Source organism: Malania oleifera, chromosome 5, assembly GCF_029873635.1.
Source record: "Malania oleifera isolate guangnan ecotype guangnan chromosome 5, ASM2987363v1, whole genome shotgun sequence".
NCBI classification, from domain to species: Eukaryota; Viridiplantae; Streptophyta; class Magnoliopsida; order Santalales; family Ximeniaceae; genus Malania; species Malania oleifera.
This window is the reverse complement of record NC_080421.1, coordinates 2,550,357-2,567,828: the sequence shown is the minus strand read 5'-3', so window position 1 is coordinate 2,567,828 and position 17,472 is coordinate 2,550,357. Positions and strand designations below refer to the sequence as shown.

General features: G+C 33.6%; 4 non-coding genes across 4 annotated transcripts; all 4 read right to left on the bottom strand.

The window, feature by feature from the left end:
- Window positions 1-9,225: 9,225 nt before the first annotated feature.
- Window positions 9,226-9,343, bottom strand: LOC131156901 (U4 spliceosomal RNA). The gene has a single exon (XR_009137165.1). It is a non-coding gene; the product is annotated as a U4 spliceosomal RNA (small nuclear RNA).
- A 1,004-nt stretch (window positions 9,344-10,347) lies between these two features.
- LOC131156910 (U5 spliceosomal RNA) lies at window positions 10,348-10,462 on the bottom strand. Its single transcript, XR_009137172.1, has one exon. It is a non-coding gene; the product is annotated as a U5 spliceosomal RNA (small nuclear RNA).
- A 2,050-nt stretch (window positions 10,463-12,512) lies between these two features.
- On the bottom strand, window positions 12,513-12,664 carry LOC131156896 (U4 spliceosomal RNA). The gene has a single exon (XR_009137160.1). It is a non-coding gene; the product is annotated as a U4 spliceosomal RNA (small nuclear RNA).
- Window positions 12,665-14,685: 2,021 nt separating this feature from the next.
- LOC131156900 (U4 spliceosomal RNA) lies at window positions 14,686-14,827 on the bottom strand. The gene has a single exon (XR_009137164.1). It is a non-coding gene; the product is annotated as a U4 spliceosomal RNA (small nuclear RNA).
- Between the last annotated feature and the right edge of the window lie 2,645 nt (window positions 14,828-17,472).

Genomic DNA, 17,472 nt, shown 5'->3' with positions numbered 1-17,472 from the left:
TTTGCTCCAATCTGAAGACTTTCCTCCGATCTAACTCTGATACCAATTATTAGGGATCTAGAAACAATAATCATACACACAAACAAAATAAGCATACAAAATAAGAACACCAAATTTACGTGGTTCAATCTAATCTGACCTACGTTCACGTAACACACCGAATATACTATAATTTGGGAGAAAAACAAAAAGAAGAGACACACACTCTACTCAACTCTCTTCTCACCTTCAGCATAATACTCACACACTCCTCGCTCACTCTCGCTTGCTTGCATATTCACACACAAATGCTCTCATTATATAGATACATAGAATAATAGTAAAGGAAGGGATTAATTGTGATTTAATGGGATGAATTTGACACGCGGTATTATCATTCCAGTGCATGAAAGTGAGCTCCTTTGCAACTCTCATTTTCATCTGCAGCTCATCATCATCAAGACAATTAAATTTTTTGTTTCTATTTAATCTCCGTTTCCATTTCATCTTGACAAACTATTCAAGAAATGAGCCACCAAACACAACAATCAATCATATTGATTCTAAACTAAGTCATGCTTTAAAGCAAGATCTTTTAATTTATTTGGTACATAAAAGTAGAATATAGTTTATCTATACAACTTTATATATTAAGGAGCCAAAATTTTTGAGTGAAGGATTGTAAGGCCTTACTCTAAACAGAGCCCTTCTAAAGATTATCGATGGCTTCAACTAAAACTCAGCCAAAGAAGGGGTTTGGAAATAGTTTCCTGCCATTGACGTGCCTCACCTTACTAACTGCATCATTGATCTAAGCGCAAAAATGTTTTGAAATGCAAATTTGCTTCTCCTTTAGAATCCATTTGGATCAAGGATTTTGTTTATAAAAAAGAAATGAAGGAAAATAAGGAAGAAACTCATTTTCCCTTTCATTTTCATTTCCTATTAAATACTATCAAAAAATGAAAGTTTGTTTTAATGTAACTAAAAATTAAGAAAAATTAATGTTAATGAGTAAAACTAAAAGTTTATTCATAAATATGATATATTTTTTATTTTATTTTCTACTTTTCTTGATAACTAAACATAAAAATGGGAATTCTTTGATATTTTCTTTTACTTTCTCTAATAATTTCTAAGTTCCAAACCAAACATTGAATCTCACTCACATAACCAATGTGGGAGAAGTTAATATGACTTTCCACTTAAAAAAAAAAAACCTAGACTTATGTCTCCACATTGGTTGATTATAAGACATGTGAAATGAAATATATATATATATATATATATATATATATATATTATGGATTTAAGCAAATTTTTTTATGATTTTTATGTTAGTTCAAATTTAAAATTGAAACTCTATGCTTCCAAATGTTATGCATATAACTCTTTTTCTTTTTCTTTTTTCTCCTTTTTTGAATTAGGAAGAGAACCAATAAAAAGCATAAGTCATGAAAATAACGAGATTTGACTTTAGAGTTGGTAATTAATCTTGTTTACTAATTATTTGCATGATTCATTTATAACTCAATTATAAAATTGAAAAATTTTAGGTGGTTTAGAAAGAGGAAAATTTGTATCAAATTAAATTTGTATGTGCTTAGGAAAATATAATAAGAATGTGACTATTGGAATCCACAATTACTGAATAATAGATTTTCTCATTATTTTTCTTTTGCCCATTAATACTACCTCGTAGCAATATGAAGCTAATGCGAGGTTATTTGCTTGAATTCAAGGCAAATAAATTTCAACTACAAAGGCAAGTACATTGTGTATGTCCGTGTGTGCACGGTTTTTTTTTTTTGGCTTTTTTCTTTCTCTCTCTCTCTTTGATGATGAAAGGTCTTGTCATGAATGATTTGATTATTGATGAGACGCTTACTACACATTATACTCTCCACTCAAAACTATATTCCTTTCCTATCCAATCTCATTATACAAACCAAATATATTGTCATTGATATAACATGTAACTCCTATACATGTTTAATTAACGTTTACCCTTAATAGTAATAATTCATCGTGGCCAAACCTATTGAGCTTTTATTGTCTAGTGATTTTTTTCAATATTTTTGACTACTTAAAATATTAATTAGGTAGCTAAAAAGATTAGCCTACAAATTTACTTCAAATCTTATGTTTTAGATTTGTTAGGCTTTATCCCAGAGGGGAGCCCTCCCAGAAATTCTCGACGGTCTAGGCCAAACCCAGGCCAAAGAGGGCATCAGCTACTTATTCTTCTCTGTATCTTCTACAAAGAATGGGCTGCCACATCTGCAGGAATACACCTTTAGCGCTCCAATAGTTTTCTCTGTTTTACAAACTAATTTTCAGTTGTATTTGTTAAAACAAATTCAATTATATTTTTTTGTTATTCTTACTGTTTTTTATTTCTGTTATTGTATTATATAAACAGCATTGTAATTTCCAGTTAAACATGATGAGAAGAATTATTTTCTTCTTTCTTTATATGGTATTAGAGAATAAGCTGCGATTTTCTTTGGAGTCTCTGTTTTCATGGCTTCCTCAAATTCTTCCACATTTACAAATTCACCTACCATAGATGATTTCACAAATCCATATTATATGCATCATGGAGATAATCCTGGAATCTCTCTTGTAACTTCACCTCTCACAGAAGCAAATTATCATACATGGAGTCGCTCCATGATCACTTCTCTCCATGCCAAGAACAAGCTTTCATTCATCGATGGATCTCTTTTGCAACCTGATGTAAATGATCCTCTTAGATTTGCTTGGGGACGCTGTAATTCCATGGTTGTTGCATGGATTACGAATTCATTATCTCAAAACATTGTATCCAGTGTCTTATTCTCTGATAATGCAAGAAACATTTGGTTGGATCTACAACAGCGTTTTTCAAGAAGTAGTGCACCACGGGTTTATCAATTGAAGAAATCAATTTCAGATCTTTCCCAAGGACAATTATTCATTACTCAATATTACAGTTAATTGAAAACTCTATGGGACAAGCTTCAAAGTTATCGGCCAGCTCCATGTTGTTCTTGTTCTCCATCATGTACATGTGGAGCACTTCAGAAAATTTTTTATCGTGAGCAATTTGACTACACTATTCAATTTCTCATGGGATTAACCAATTCTTTTTCAGCAATATGGGGACAATTGTTAATGATGGATCCTCTTCCCACCATTAACAAGGCATTTTCTCTTCTTCTTCAAGATGAAGGACAACGGCAGCTTACATCTCTGTTTCTTCACCATCATCAAATATTTCTAAGTCTTTTAAGAAAGACAGACCTGTGTGCTCTCATTGTGGAATTTCAGGCCATACAGTTAATAAATGTTACAGAATTCATGGTTTTCCACCAAGTTTTAAATTCACAAAATCCAAAAGAATTGTATCTTCTGCAAATCAAGTCACTTCAGATATTCATACTTTACCTTTTACTCAAGAACAATGTAATCAATTGTTGGCTCTACTTCATCCTTCACCTCCATCATCTTCAGCTCTCGTTGCATCAACAATTTCCAATGGTAGTTCTTCTTTACCTTCAACGTCTATGACAGGTATATCTTCTAATTGTTCTTCGTTTTTATCTTCTTCCACTTCTTGGATTATAGATACAAGTGCCATTGATCATATGGTTGGTGATATTTCTCTGTTAACTACAATAACTTCTTCAGTTCAGTCTTTTGTTAATCTACCAAATGGTACCCGTGTTCCTGTAACTCATACAGGAACTGTCTCACTGTCATCATGTCTTATTCTACATGATGTTCTCTGTATTCCTTCATTCAATTTCAATCTTATTTCTGCTAGCAAATTATCATCGTCTTTTGCTTGTTGTCTAATTTTTTCTTCTTCTTTCTGTTATATTCAGGACTTGATGCTGTGGAGGACAATTGGACTGGGCCAACTGTTTAATGGCCTCTATTACTTGCTTCCTTTCTCAAATAAAGTTCATTCTGATTCATCAACTGTTAATTCTTTTTCTTCAAATAATGTAAATCAATCGTTTGATCGATGGCATCAATGATTAGGACATATTTCTTTTCAACGATTACATATGTTACATCATTGTATTCTTTTTCTACATCAAATAATCATGAACCTTGTAATATTTGTCCACTTGCTAAACGACACAGATTATCTTTTCCACTTAGTAAATATGTTTCAACTTTTAATTTTCAGTTAATTTATGCTGATATTTGGGGTCCTTTTGCAACTCCTTCATTACAAGGCTTTCGTTATTTTTTATCCATTGTTGAGAATTTTTCAAGATGCACATGGATATATCTCATGAAATCTAAATCTGAAACTCGTCTACTTCTTCAATCTTTTTTTGCATTCATTCAAAATCAATTTCAGACCACAGTTAAAATTATACGCACTGATAATGGTTCTGAATTCAATATGTCAGACTTTTATAATTCAAATGGGATTATACATCAACGATCTTGTGTTGCAACTCCACAACAAAACTCAGTTGTGGAAAGAAAACATCAGCATTTGCTTAATGTTGCTAGATCCCTTCGTTTTCAAGTTCATTTACCTCTTGTTTTCTGGTCTGACTATATTTTGGATGCTGCTTATATTATTAATAGAACACCAACTCCTCTTTTGTCAAATAGAACTCCGTATGAAGTTTTATTTGGTAAGTCTCCTTCATACTCTCACATGCGAGTTATTGGTGCCTTGTGTTTTGCTTGTACTCTTCCTTTTAACCGTCATAAATTTGATGCTCGTTCTCGTCGTTGTATCTTTCTATGTTATCCTTTTGGCATCAAAGGATACAAATTATTTGATCTAAAAAATCATTAGATTTTTGTTTCTTGAGATGCCATTTTCCATGAAAATGTTTTTCCTTTTGCCACTTTACCACCTGATTATCTTACAAAACATTCAAATTGTGATATACCTCTACCTATTCAGTCATCAGATATTGTTCCTACTGAATTTAATTTTTCTTCTAATTTGCCATCTTCAGTTATTCCCTTATCTTCATCTTCTACTCCATCTACTTCACATGCTATTCCTCTTCGACATTCAATGAGATCCAGACATCCTCCTTCTTATCTTCGTGACTATCATTGTTCTTTGGCCAGAAATTATATCTCAGTTCGTTCTCCTCTTCACAGTTCAGTTCAGAATGTTTCAGGTAAACAATATTCTTTATCCTCTGTTCTGTCATATTCTCATCTTTCTCCAGTTTATCGTTCATTTGTGTTAAATGTTTCTATGAACTTTGAACCTCAATATTATCATCAAGCTGTACAATTTCCTGAATGGTGTGAAGCTATGAATGTTGAGCTACAGTGTAACGTCCCTTAATTTCTAAATATAGAATGTCACATAATAGATAAAATGGTCAACCCGAACCCGTGGGTAGCGGGGACATCTATCAAACACAACGGAAAACCTAGCAGTAGTAAACATAAAATCCAAACATCCATCATAAAGCGTAATACTAGAAACATAATACCAGAGTTTACTACATCTCCCAATACTGTACATATATACAACCCTCAAAATATCAAAATGACACTAGGACCATATAACAAAAAATCTACTGATCCTAGTACATAGCTTACCCTTCTATTAGGGAAGCACCAATCACTCAATGGCGGCCCTGACCCGCCGGTCTCTCTGGGTTTGCTGAAAATCATTTAATGTTGGGGGTGAGACATTTCTAAGTAAGGGAAAATAAACTAAATACAACTGTGTAGCAACATGAACATTTAAAGTGCTTATACATACACAGTACATTTCATAACTCTAGAAATAATCATAATATCATACTAGATAATCATGTACTTTCATATTTGTTAATAAATCATAACATACATAAGCATCTGTTATAACTGTAATACTGAAAATATACCCAGGATGAATAACTAGTTGGTGTCATGAATTGCCGTCCATGACGGATTGTGCAGTCCGAAGGCAGGACCCGACAATGGCTGGCCGACCACTGCCGAATCAAATATGTCTATAAGTACGATGAGCCCGCCACGCCCTGGTCCGGACTGCCAGGTGGATGTCCACACTCTACTGAAAGCCACATCGACTATCCATCTCCTATCCCCTCGTGGGATGGTTAGCACTAATTTGACGTAGATATCTGAACTACACATATAGCTACGGTACCGATCCCTGAACTAAACTAAACTAACATCCTGGTTGTAATAACATATAATACATGAACATACATAACATCATTATGGCCTCGTACCGAAAACATAGATACGGCCTCGTGCCGAAATCATAAATATATGGCCTCGCGCCAAAATCATAAATACGGCCTCGTGCCGATAATATAAATACATGGCCTCGCACCAAAATCGTAAATACAGCCTCGTGCCGATAATATAAATACATGGCCTCGCGCCAACATCGTAAATACGGCCTCGTGCCGATAATATAATACATGGCCTCGCGCCAGATACATTTCAGGTATTTACATTCTGAAAATAACTCATTTATCATATATTCGTCAAACTCAGTATAGCATAACTCATCTTTTCAAAATACCTGAAAATATGCTTTGCTTGTAAAATCATTCATATCATGATTCACTTCACATAAAAATAATGTTCATGCCACACATATGCCATTTAAAGTCATGCTTAATATTCTAAAATCATCATTTCTAGCATCTCATACATACATATACCTTTTAATAATAATAGCAGTATTTTCCAAACATACATTTCATATGATAAACAAATATAGCATAGATTTTTCTGAAAATAAATGTGCTCATAATTAATCTTAACTTGCATGGAAAATAACTGCTTTAATTTATTCCCTTACCTAGTTACTAAGAAAGCCCCTAGAATTTCCTAGCCTAACCCCCGTAGGATTTCCTGATAAATACCCTGAAACTCAAAACTCTCAGTACTAAACATCAGTATTTTCATGCATACATCAATTCCTATAACTATCACAAAGTCTAATTTGGCTTAAAAAGCCTTATCTCAACTGAGGGATGATTTCCAACTTCGCTTTCCCAACGATCCGCTTCGGCAAACTAGTAGAGAACTTCGTCAGGAGCGTCGTGGTAGCCTCAAATCTTCGATCCGGCGTAAAACTAGCCCAAAATTGAAGAGAGAGAGTGAGAAAGTCAAAAAGGAGAGAGAGAGAGAGAGAGAGAGAGAGAGAGAGAGAGAGAGAGAGAGAGAGAGAGAGAGTGGAGAGGAAGCTTAATTGTGAAGAAAAATCAGATTTTTTCATATATATAGACAGCAGAATTCATCGACAAGCCCGACCTTCGTCGATGAATTCTCACTAATTTCGTCGACGAAATTCAGTCTTCATCAATGAAATTCAGTCGGCTCCAGAACCCTTCTCGGTATTTCTTCGTCGACGAAGCCCTGTGTTCGTCGACGAAATTCTTAAAGCCTTCGTCAACGAAACCTTGTGTTTGTCGACGAAGTTTGGCAGCTTCCTTCTGTTCCTTTTTCTAATTTCCCTTTCTTTATTATTTAAATTTCATTTAAAATTCGGGTTGTCACATACAGGCACTTGAGGAGAACAAAACTTGGTCACTTACATCCTTACCTCATGGTCATAAACCTATTGGCTGCAAATGGGTGTATCGTATTAAATATAATTCAAATGGTTCCATTGAGCGATTTAAAGCTCGTTTAGTAGCAGAGGGATACACTCAACAGGAAGGTGTTGACTATTTTGAAACATTCTCTCTGATTGCAAAAATGGTTTCAATTCGATGTTTACTAGCTGTTGCTGCCACAAAACATTGGTTTGTTCATCAGCTTGATGTAAACAATGCCTTTCTTCATGGTGATTTATCAGAAGAAGTTTATATGAAATTACCTCCTGGTTATAAATTTCAAGGGAAAAATGATTTGGTCTGTCGCCTTCATAAGAGTCTCTACGGTTTGAAGCAAGCATCACGACAATGGTTTTCAAAGCTTGCCAAAACTCTTATTGATTACAGATTTATTTAGTCTAAATCTGATTCTTGTCTATTTACTCAGCAATCTACTACACATTTTACTGTTCTTTTGATCTACGTTGATGATATCATTCTTGCAAGTTCCAGTATGGAATCCATTACTACTATTAAGCAATTTCTACATTCCAACTTCAAAATTAAAGATCTTGGTTGTTTACGATATTTTTTAAGACTTGAAGTTGCTCGATCTTCTAAAGGGTTCTTTCTTTGTCAACAAAAATATATTTTGGATATTTTACAGGATACTGGTTTTCTTGGTTCAAAGCTAGTCTCATTTCCCATGACTCAATTTCTCAAGCTTTCCAGGTCTGATGGTGAACTGCTTAATGATCCTTTGTAGTATCGTCGTCTCATTGGCAGATTACTCTATTGAACAATTACTAGACTTGATATTGCTTTTTCTGTTCAAGTTCTTTCTCAGTTTATGGATGCACCACGTTTGCCTCATCTTCATGCAGCTCATCATGTGCTCAGATATTTGAAATCCTCTCCTGAACAAGGTTTATTTTTTCTGTTCATTCCATTCTTAAGCTCACTGGTTTTACTGATTCTGATTGGGCAAGTTGTCCCGATTCTCCTCGCTCTGTTACTGGTTTTTGTATATTTCTTGGAAATCTTCTTATTTCCTAGAGATCTAAGAAGCAGACAACTATTTCGTGATCTTCTGCTGAAGCTGAATATCGTGCTATGGCCACCACTGCCTCCGAACTTACTTGGCTTATTAATCTGCTTCGTGATCTTGGTGTTTTGGTTTCTTTGCCAATTTCTTTGTTTTGTGATAATCAAGCTGCAATACACATTGCTTCCAACCTTGTTTTTCATGAACGAACTAAGCACATTGACATTGATTGTCACTTGGTTCGTGATAATGTTTAGGCTGGTTTCTTACGTCTCCTTCATGTCTCCACGCATCATCAAACAGCTGATATTTTTACCAAGGCTTTGGGCTCTGATGTTTTTCATTATCTTCTACGCAAGCTTGGCGTGTTGAATGTTTATTCCCCATTGCCATCTTGAGGGGGCTTATCAGCTACTTATTCTTCTCTGTATCTTCTACAGAGAATGGGCTGCCACATCTGCAGGAATACACCTCCAGCGCTCTAATAGTTTTCTCTGTTTTACAAACTAATTTTCAGTTGTATTTGTTAAAACAAATTCAGTTCTATTTTTTTGTTATTCTTTCTGTTTTTTATTTCTGCCATTGTATTATATAAACAACATTGTAATTTCCAGTTAAACATGACGAGAAGAATTATTTTCTTCTTTCTTTATAGAGGGGGTATGTAAATAGTTTTCAACCCGCAATTGAGAGGGGGTTTGGAAATAGTTTTCAACCAACAATTAACGCGCCTCAGTTATTACCTAACTAGCTGTGTCATTGCCCCAAGCGCGAAGATATTTTCTTTGAAAACTTCTTTTTCCTTTAATATCTCATCCATCCATCCAGGTCTTACAGACATAATCGATGTGGGACAAGTAAATACAACTCTTCCCATTAAAAAACTTGAAGAATTTATTTGTCAATACCATTATGTCTCTCCACTTGTTTTATCAAGAGATGAAGGTAAAAAAATGATATTCAAAACCTTGTTGTTGCATTTGGAAGCATGATGTTTGAGTATAAAATTTGGATATATGTAGATTTTTTATGAATTTTACATCAATCCAAATTCAAAACTCAAACTCTATATACAAGATGTAGGTTTTTTATTTCTCCATTTAGGAGAAAATAATAGAATGGGAGAAGCCGTTAGAGAAACAGAATTTGTCTTCAAAGTTGGTGCTTAGTCCTATTTAGTAATTATTTGAATGATTAATTCATGATTCAATTTACTAAATATTTGTCTTGATTGTGAATTGAAAATTTTAAGTGGTGTAGAAAGAGAATTTTTTTCACAGCTCCACCTTTCTAATCACGTTCTACTCGAAATTTTAGAAATAATTAAGTATCTAAGATTTTGAACTTTCGATTTCATCAATTTTATTAATCGATATTAAATTTGACCTCTATTTTTATCTTGTTCATGGGTTACTAATTAATTTAGCACTCAAGGTACTAAATTGATGTTTAATGAAATTGAAAATTTAAGATGCTATTGAATGAAGAAAATTAAGGATTGATTTAGTTGAAAATAGTTTTTTATTTTTATTTTTCAATGAATTAAAAAATAGTATATTTACAAATGACAACAAATTCAAAAAAATGTAACATTACTATAATTTTATTGAAAAAGAAAATAGATATTAAAAAAAAACTATATTTCAAAATTAAACATCATAAAGTTTACATCTTCAATTTTTTTTTATGAATAATTATAAAATAAAACTTAACTAATAAGGTATATTTGTTAAATTATATACAATTTTTTTTAAAAAAAATTGAATACTAATTGTAGGGAGCAAGGCCAAAACTTACCCCCTTTTCAAAATTAGCGTATGCCACTCAAAGTGGCGAGCACACGGTATTCGTTAGTAAAAGGCGAAAGAATAGTTCGCTCTGTGCTCACCACGTGGCTGCGTGATTTGCCTTACAACAAAAAAGTGATTTATATAAAAATGCGATTCCTTTGAATTTCTTCCTTCAGCGGATGTGGGATGGTGTCCTTTACCTCCTCAGCCTTTTCAATGTGTTGCAAACTGTCTTTTTTTATTTTCACAATCCTAACTTGCCACAAGGTATGGTTACAAGAAAAAACTCATTCCATTTGGTCTGTTTGGAAAAGGAGAAAAAGAAAAAAAGTAAGGGCAGATTCTAAGGCTTTTGGTCTAATTCCAAAACCAAATTCTGTTGAGTTATATTCAAAGCTTTTCTACTAGTTTGTTGGTGGAAGTTTCTCCTCGACAATGTCTTGAAAATTGAATCAGTCTGGTCAAATTGGAAACTCAACCAATTTAAGTTTAAAATGAATTTGATAAAATGGGTCAAAATTGATTTAACCAATCCAAAATTAACCAATCAATTTGCACAAGTTTTTGTTTTTCTTTTTGATAAATCCTATTCAAAATCGAATTTGATTCATTGTGCTTAATTTCTAGTAGAAGTCATATTTTTTCGACCATACAAAATTAAATTTTTTGATCAATTTTCTAAGCATGATGACTACAAGTAAATAATAACAAGTCAAATATATGACATAATCAAGAATTTTGCGATAGATGTCATGGATTTCAATATTGTAGATGCAAGTCAGTCTTGCAACAAATAACGGAGTACAGGTTGGTAAAAGACGTGCTCAGGGAAGGTACCAACATAGACGAGTTTCAAAATTAGGACATTGTTTAAAGAATTGCCGTAGAAAGACTAAGATTTTGCTAAAACACAAGTATATTGAAGTGTTGTTGCAAAAGCTGATTGTGCACAACTACACCAAGGAGATGAACTCTAGTATCCAAGAAAGAAATGTACTCGTAGTAATAGTTTCCTTGAAAAAAACTCACGTAAATATCTCAATGAGCGAAAGAGTTGTTTCAAGGTACCTAACAATGAAAGGAAATTGTTTCGTGTGCGGCACACGTAAAAATACCATGATAACAAGGAAATCATAATAGTTACAATCCAAGAAATCAACCTTGCTTCAAGTAGAAAGAAAGGAAATTGTTTCATGTGCGGCACACGTAAAAATACCATGGTAACAAGGAAACCATAATAGTTACAGTCCAAGAAATCAACCTTGCTTCAAGGAGAAAGAGCATATGATAGACATTAGAGCCATTAAACACACCTATAATCAAAGACATAAGTTCACTATCTACGCACCCACAACAGGTATTGAGTATATATAAATGGGGTGACTCTGAACCGGTAATAAGCAAAGCTTAAATCTATTATAAACTTAATTGCTACACTAATAGCATGTCTTTAATGTAAATTTAGTGATGAAAAGTTAATTAAGGGGCGAAGTAGATTTGAATAACAAAAATATGAATAAAACATAATGAGTTTTTTTTCACAAATTTATAATTTTCATGTTAACAATCCAGGAAAACATAATCATATCTATTATAATTTAAAATAAAAACTTTAATACTAAATTTTAGGAGTCAAACTAAAATTCGCTATGTGATAAAGACTTTTATAGAAATTCGGACCATGTGAGTTTGATCCTTCGCCGATGTGGGGATAACATTCATTACCTCTGCCTTTTGAGTTCTGGTAGTGACTGCAGATTGTTCTGTTTTTTGCTTATACCATAAGGTATGGCCGCGAAGTAAGACAAGAAAGCCTGTTACGTTTCATAAATCAAGTTCTCAAAGTGGCCTAATCTGTGATCTGTTTGGAAGAGGAGAAAATAAAAAAGAAGAAAGGCAGATTCCGGAGCCTCCAGTCCATTCCAACTCCATATATTGTCTTCAGTTATATAACTTTTATCCTCAAAGATTTTCTCAGTTTGTCTTTTCATTCAAAAATACAAATTTAAGCAATTTTTTCGACGGTTCAATTTCGGGCGCAAGAGACAGTTGTTAATTTATTTATTTTTTTCTTTATTTTTTCATTAGAAGAGGCTTCTTGAACAAAATAAAATTTAAAATTTTAGAATTTTCAAAATTTAAAATTAAGATTTGTAGGGCTTAACCCCTATGGGGAGCCCTTCCAGAAATTCTCGACGGCCTGAGCCAAACCCAGGCCGAAGAGGGGGTTTGGAAATAGTTTTCAACCAGCAATTGACGCGCCTCGGTTATTACCTCACTAGCTGCGTCATTGCCCCAAGCGCAAAGATAAATTTGTTAAGATCACTTGCTTCTCATTTAATATCACATCCATCTAACTTGAATTCGCTTACGTAATCAATGTGGGACAAGTTAATTCAGCCTTCCTTTGTCAAAAAATAACAAAGAGGAGAAGCGAAAGAAAAAAACATGTCATCTTTGGTTATCTTCATTTAATTTATGACCCAAGTCACAAAACTTTAGCTCGTGTGCATTTAACCTTTGATATTTGAAAAAAATAAAAAAAGCAAACAAACAAATTTAATTTCTTTTTTTATATTTTTTCTCACAAAATTCTGAATCAAAACAATAATTATTGAGAGGGGCCTCAGCATTGTTTTTGAAACATCTCAAATTGTTGTTTACAAGAATAAACAATTTAATTTTTTGTGAACACTAACTTGAAGGAATTAATTTATCAAGTGTTAATATCAAATGAGAAATGAAACTACTCAAATGTTTAATCATTTTTTAAAATTTTTTATATTTAATTTTCCATTCCAATTCCCTCTATTTTTGAAATAGTTTATTTCTATTAATATACACCAAAAAATTAGATATTATTATTATACCACAATAAGACTTTAAATATTAATTGTAGAGTCAAACTAGCATCTTACCCCTCAAAAAATCAAGGTATGCCACTTTAAGTAATATTAAAAAAATATTTATACCTTCCATTTATAAATTATTATACAATTATTAGAGCAGATATTTAGAAGATAATTTCTAGATGGAATGTAATACTTAAATATCTGTTCTAATAACTGAACAATAATTTATAGATTGAAGGTATAGATATTTCTCTAATAAGTAACGAGCACACTGTCTTCTTTAGTAAAAGGTGAAAAAATAGTTCACCTCACCGCATGATTGCATAATTCGTATAATCACTCGCAAAGTTTCTTATAGAAATGCAAGCCATGTGAATTTGTTCCTTCAACTGATGTGGGATAGCATCTATTAACTTCTCTACCTTTTGAGTTTTGGAAGTGTTGCAGATTGCTTTTGTTTTTAGCTTGTCTGAATATAAAAAATCTACTCCATTTCATAGATCAAACTCTCTTAAGTGTCCTAACCTATGATCTGTCTAGGACAGGAAGAAAAATGAAATGGCAGTTTCTGAAGCCCTGGTCCAATTTCAATCTACATTCTATTCAATTATATACTATTCCTTGAAGCTCTTCAACCTTTGTAGCTGTGAAAGTTTCCTCGAGGCGAAGTTTCGAAAACTAGACCTGGCTACTTAGATCGGAATCGGGACCAACAACCTCCAAAATCATATATGAGAAAAATGGCCAAGCCCAGTTTAACCAACAAAGAGTTAGACTAGTTTTGACATATGAAAATTATTTTTGTGATGAAACACACAAAATCACTGGTGAATTAGCTGTTGAACTGAAGCGATCAACCTATGGTTCACTGACCAGTTGGGTTTTAAAAATATTGTTCCTAATTCTGAGACCCGGCCCTGAAGAGACACCATTGTTGTTAGTATGCTATAGAAAGGAGAAAACTGGTTCAAGAAGCTATTCCAAGCATTCAGCTTCTGCTTTAGGTAAACTTGTAGCATGCATCACTGGTGAGTTAGCAATTGAATCAAACCGATCAACCTGTGGTTCACCAACCAGTTTTGTTTTAAAAACATTGTTCCTTATTCTGAGACCCAACCCAGAAGAGACACCATTGCTGTTAGTATGCTATAGAAAGGAGAAAACTGGTTCAAGAAGCTATTCCAAGCATTCAGTTTTTGCTTTAGGTAAACTTATATCCTACATCACTGGTGAGTTAGGGATTGAATCAAACCGATCAACCAGTGGTTCACCAACCAATTAGGTTTTAAAAAAATCGTTCCTAATTCTGAGACACTACCTTGAAGAGACACCACTATTGTTAGTATGCAATAGAAAAGAGAAAACTAGTTCAAGAAGCCATTCCAAGCACTCAGCTTCTGTTTTAGGTAAAATTTTACTATACATCAATGTGCAGAACAATTTAAAATTTTTAAAATTTAAAAGTTTTAGGGCTTAAACCTAGAGGGGAGCCTCCAGAAATTCTTGACGGCCTGGGTTTGGCCTAGCCCGAAGAGGGGGCTTGGAAATAGTTTTCAACCAACAATTGATGCACCACGGTTATTACCTCACTAGCTGCGTCATTGCCCCAAGCGCAAAAATGATTTTGTTTAGACCACCTGCTTCTCCTTTAGTACCCATTCTTCCAATTCAGTTTCTCGTTCGTAACCAATGTGGGACAAGTTAATACTACCTCGCTGCCAAAAAAACAAAACAGAAGAGAAAAATGCATAGGAAAATTTTGATCTTTGGTTATCTTCAATTAATTTATGACCCAAGTTACTAAATTTTAACTGCTGTTGAATGAGGAGATTCAATATCCCCTCTTCGGTTTCTGATTTAGTCTGTTGAGTAAGGAAAGTTCACATACTTCATATTAGCCTAAAATCCAAAATTCCTATATTCAATTTCTATTTATTGATAATTCTGATGTCGAATTGACTTTACTTATTGAAGACTTTACTCATTGAATATCTTAACATCGACATTTCAAACCATCTATTTACATAAAATTTGTAACTCAATCCATTGATCATGAAATATGGCATTGCCCCTTTAACTCACAAGCAGGAAACATGTATAATTAGAGTCAAAGGGCCATATGTAAGGGATATGAATTGATTGTGGCACAATCTCTTGCCAAAGAAGGTTAGCATATGTGCTTGGAAAGCTCTTTTTGACAGCTTGTCATTGGATGAGAAAGTTCAATCCTTGGGAATTTCTCTTGCTTCTCGGTGTAACTATTGCGAGCTAGGGCAAACAAAAACCTTGAATCATGTGCTTTGTTCAAGCGAGATTGCTGTGAAGGTTTGGGATTTTGCCGCTATAGCCTTGGGGGTTCCTTGTACGACTACAATTTCTTGGATTTGTTGTGTTCAACAATGGTTTACTTATGCTAAGAAATTGACTCATAGGGGTGTAATCATTCGTATCTTGACGAGTTTAATAACTTGGAGACTTTGGGTGTAGTAATCTTAAAAAAAAAAATTAAAAAATTAAAAAATTACAAATTTAAAAAAAAATTACAAAAGATTTAAAAAATTATTATTAAAAAATTTAAAATTTAAATTTAAAATTAAAATTAAAATTAAAATTTAAAAAATAAATAAAATAAATTTAATTAATTAATTAATAATTACTATTAATTAAATAATAGAATATAATAATAATAAATATATATATATATATATACATATATATATATATATGGTAATGGAATCCATCTTCAATCTCAGGATTGAAGTTGCAAAGAAGCTTCCACCCCTTCCTACGCGCATCAATTCTCCATCCCCTCTCTCCCACTCTCCTCCATTTCATTTCCGTTATTCGGCCGATCAAAAATCTAAAAATATCATTGGGCTCTGCTCGTCGCCATCGACATTTCTACTAGAGCAGATCTGTTGTGGGAGTGGGGTGGGCATATCTACTTAGGTAAGGTCAAATCTCAAACTTACCTCAATTTCTCTTAAACTATAAGCCCCATTAATGAACGAAAAATTGCCAGGAGACTCGTGGGGAGATTCTTTACAATCTAGTCAGAGTAAGTTTTTGAATTTGAGCTCCGGGGTACCAATCCTAAATTGGGGGTAAGTTTGATAATTTAGGCTTTTATTCGACTATTTAGGGTATTCAAAACTTAGGGAAATTTTAGGGAAAGTTACTTTAAGAATTATGACGAATAATATGGTGAAATTTGAATTTCAGGGCTCAGGGATTTTTTAACTCCTAAAGCATAGGCCGGGGTATTAGCGAATTTTTTCAGGAATCAGGTAAGGGAATTAAGTTAAGTCAAGAATTTTATTTAATTTGAACGATCAAATTAATATATTTATTTATTTATTTGAGAAATTAAAGGCTATTTTGAAAATCACCCGTTCGAAATGGGTTTTACAAACATAGGATATATAGTATGATATTTTTGAATAAAATGAACGGTAGAAAACTTGTTTATTTATATGGATATGTTAAAATGTGGAAAATTATGTGGCAGATGATTTAATTCGTATGAATTTTTGTATATGTGGTTTTGGGATTGTGAAAAATACTCTAAATGCTTGTGAAATACAGGGGTTTGAACTAACGGCTAGTGGTCGGGTATTGTTTGATTGGCCAAAGACCAGTATTATTATTTGACGACCGAGGACCGAGTTTTAATTGATGACTATATATCGGATTGTATTTTTAGCTGGGGGCCGGGTTTTTGGAATAACAAGAAATATATGTGAAATGACGTTTTAAATGGTATTTTCTTTTATCTAAATTGGATGATATGCTTTAGGAACCCTAGGGACCAATGTAGTGTGAGCACGTACGGGACCGTTGCTAGATATTTGTTATGTGGTCGTGTGTGCCCACACCTATGCATAGAGGTGTAAGGTGGCCTTGTCCGATTTGCCTACGTGAGGTGAATGCACCCTTGGGTGAGGGCAATCGGATCAGCAGTTGGAGCTGCATGTACCCGCGGAGTATGTTAGCGAAGAGTATATATTACTACTGTCTAGGTGGATCCCCCAGGACATTAGTCCAGCTTTCGATCCGCACAACCCGTGCCATGGGGATGTAAATGACATGTTTGTCACAGGGAGTGTCTTATATGCATATCTGTTAATTTATGTGAATACGGTTAATTAATAAGATAATTTCGAGAGCTTACTGAGAAAGGTAAGTGCCCTGGTAGCAGTAATGGTACTAGAGCAGAGGGAAGCTACTTGTATGAGCGGGTAATCTTCCCTATCCTTGGCTAATTA